This window comes from Psammomys obesus, unplaced genomic scaffold (genome assembly GCF_907164565.1).
Source record: "Psammomys obesus unplaced genomic scaffold, mPsaObe1.curated_primary_1811, whole genome shotgun sequence".
Taxonomy (NCBI): Eukaryota; Metazoa; Chordata; class Mammalia; order Rodentia; family Muridae; genus Psammomys; species Psammomys obesus.
In genome coordinates, this window is record NW_026596040.1 from 28301598 (window position 1) to 28305052 (window position 3455).

Consider the following 3455-nt stretch of genomic DNA (forward strand, 5'->3'; position numbering starts at 1 on the left):
AGTGGTGGAAGTGAGCAAAAAGTTTGTTAAAATCCAAATTAGAATTGTATGAATCCCAAGCTGGCTTCTAATTCTCTATGTAACCAAGTAAGAGTCCTGGCTGTATAGCCATGCTTGATGAATACAGATTCGAACCCAGGGCTTGGAGCATGCCAGGCAATACCTGACGACTTAGCTCTACCCACAGACCCCAGGTTGGACAGCTATAGTTTTTTGAAAGCTGACTTGCAACCCTAGGATTGTTTTCATTTTCTGAGTAACAATTTTTTAAATGTCAACATTTTGAAAGGGAAAATATCATGAACCACTGGAAGATTCTATACAAAGACAGTTTTGAGTTTTAAGTACAAATTCTATGATACATACTGGGAAGTAAATCTTCTACAAGGTAAGTGGAAGCAAGATGACAGCTAGAACATTGTTGATACTCCTATTCTAAACAGAACAAGAGGGAGACTTCTTAAGCTCATGTCCATTTTCTAGTATGCTTGTTGAGTTGAACACTGGACCCTCTCTGTACAGAGGTTTTCAGTGTATTTTGTGATTCTGATAAGCCTCTCATATCCACCATGGATTCTCTTAAGAGTGACAGCTAGTCGCTCAGGGGATGTGCTCCTCATGGAGTCCCTGTAGTCCTGTGCCATTGTGGGCAGCTTCCTGCTTCTCATTTTCAACTCAATCTCAAAGATTCAAATACCTTTATGTTTTGTGTATTTCCTTCTACTTACTATCACTGGTATTTTTTTTTAACTCTGTAATTTGGGTGTCTAAAAGTGACATAAAATGTCCAAATGATCCAAGCCACCATTTAAGAGATCTTCAAAGAACCAGGAGCCCAGTAAAAGAAAATGGCACGTGTAACCCAGGATATGGTTTTAGTTTTCCTTGATTTTCTTACGTTTATTTTCAAAATAGGATCCTTTAGATTTTTTCTCATATTTACTTATCATTTTGTAGAATAAATATACTTCATGCTTGATACTCGGGACACGATGCAGGCTGAGCTGCTCCGAGGCCTTTGGAGAGCGTGGCCTATCTGTGCAGCCCAAGCTTACCCCAGACTCTCCCAGACAAATGCTCCTAAGAGGCACATTCACCTAGAAAAGTACACCAAAAGGGAAAAAAATAGAACAGTGGGTTTTTTCCATGTCGTAACCTCAATTTCCAATGTCAATAATTACATTTTATATATTATAGTGAGTCTGAATACTTTCAAAATGCTTTCTTTCTTCAGTTATAAAATGTGAGGGTGATTTTTTTATTATTCTTATCTTACAGGTAGGAAAATACAGCCATAGGATAAAACATAGGGCTGGTAAGTGACAGGGTGGGAGTGGAAACCAGGCCCCCTTACTGGCTCACCCCTCTCTGCTGCTGAGACTCAACTCTCCTCCTATCAGGTCTAAGAAAATAGGAAGAGCCAAGAGGATTGCTTAAACTTGCTGTTTTAAAACACTAACTGAAATTCCTAAATGAGGGCACCTTCTCTTGATTGGTTTTTGTAAATTAGTTGGCATTTAGGCTTCACAGCAGTCATCGCCCATAGTCATTGCCTTCCACATGACTGCCATAGTCCCATCTCCATAAAACAATCGTGAGTTATCATGCAGGGTAATTCACAATTTAAAACTGGTATCTTGTGCTGGAGGGACAGCTCGGCAGTTAAGAACACTTGCTGCTATTGCAGAGGGCCTGAGTTTCATGACCAGTACCCACACCTCTGGCTGCCACATGCATGTGAGGCCTGTTCACACACACTAAAATGTACATATAGTGACACACACAAATACATGCATACACATATAGAGACACAAATACAAGTACCAACTAAATGAGTGGTATCTAAATGTATCTTCTATACATACTAAATGTATCTTCTATACATACTTTAGAAGATACATGTACCATTTAAAAAAATTTTTTTCAGACAGACTCACTCTACAGCTCAGGCCAACCTGAAACTATGTAGTTCAAGGTAGCAATTCTCCTTTCTCAGCCTTTGGACTGTTGTGATTACATGTGTGAGCCACCACATCCAACTGCAGACATAGTCTTAAACCTGGCACACCTTTTTAATCCCAGGCAGATCTCTGTGAGTTTAAGGTCAGTATGGTCTACATTGCTAGCTCCAACAGCCAGTGCTACATAGAGAAACCCAGTCTCAAAAAAACAAGTCTTAAAAAAAAAAAAAGACATGTTCTCAAAATAACTAATGCTGAAAAAAAGAAAAAAAAAAAAACTGGGGCTGGAGATATGGCTCAAAGGTGAGAGCACTTGTCAAATTACAGAACATTTACTTAACATAAAAGTAGTGAGGAAAAAGGGAAAAGAGGATGGGAGGAAAAAAAAAAGCAAGAGTGGTGCACTATATAAGCCCAGCACTGGGAAGCTGAGGCAGGAGGATCTCAAGTTTGAGAGCATTCTGGACTACAGATCATATCAAGATTCTGTCTTGAGGAGGGGGATTTCATGGTGGAGCTCACATGACACAAGGACACCAAAAACCTCAAACAAAGTTTTTAAAAAATTTTTATAAAACAATATAGTAGTAGTAGTAGTAGTAAAGGAGGACTAAAAGAACAAAACAGGGGCTGGTGAGATGGCTCAGAGGTTAAGGCACTGCCTGAGCTTCCGGAGGTCCTGAGTTCAATTCCCAGCACCCTATAGCTAAAGCTCACAACCATCTATAGTGAGATCTGGTGCCCTCTTCTGGTGGGCAAATGTACATGCAGATAGAACACTACATACATAATAAACAAATCTTTAAAAAAAAAAACAAAAAGAACAAAACAGGCACTAGACAAGAAGAAAAAGAAAAATGGCAGACTTAAGTACAACTACATCAGTAATAACAAGTATAACATATAAGTAATATATAATAAAACAGGATAGAATAATGAATGAGAATATTTTTTCTTGGGGTTACTAGAAATCTAATACACAGCTTTTCACATGCTAAGTATGTTTTCTGCCACTGAGTCTTAATGTGAATATTGTAGTTTTGGTGTTTTCTTCTGAATCCCATCAAGACACAGACTTTCATTGGATTTTTAAAAGATTCAATTATATGTCATCTGTGTAAGACATACTTTAGACTCAAAGATCAGTTAAAAGTTTAAGAATGGAAGAAGCTATAAGCATGAAAAGCAACATTCCCCAAAGTGACCCACGCACCCCAAGTGACTCATTAGAACACCAGCTGATTTTCTCCCCCTACCTGCCCTATCCCACCAGCTGACTTTTAAATACATATATACTGAAAATCGGGTTCTAGAAGTAATACGGAATTTCATGGCACCCAGAATAACCTAAAAGATCTTGGGAAAAAGAGAAAAGTTGTGAGCCCATTTTCCCAAGCTCAGAACTTTACTAGAAAGAGTTATCAAAATGTGTAGTATGTGCTAGGGGTGTAGCTGAGTTGGTTGGGTGCTTGTCTGGCATGCATGAGGATCTAG

At 38.7% G+C, this 3455-nt stretch overlaps 1 long non-coding RNA gene across 1 annotated transcript in view; it reads left to right on the forward strand.

Moving 5' to 3' along the window:
• LOC129688205 (uncharacterized) overlaps positions 1–3455 on the forward strand; it is a 12900-nt gene that overhangs the window by 1587 nt on the left and 7858 nt on the right. Inside the window, exon 2 of the long non-coding RNA XR_008721872.1 lies at positions 1279–1315. This is a non-coding gene — a long non-coding RNA (uncharacterized LOC129688205). The remainder of the gene's footprint in view (positions 1–1278; positions 1316–3455) is intronic.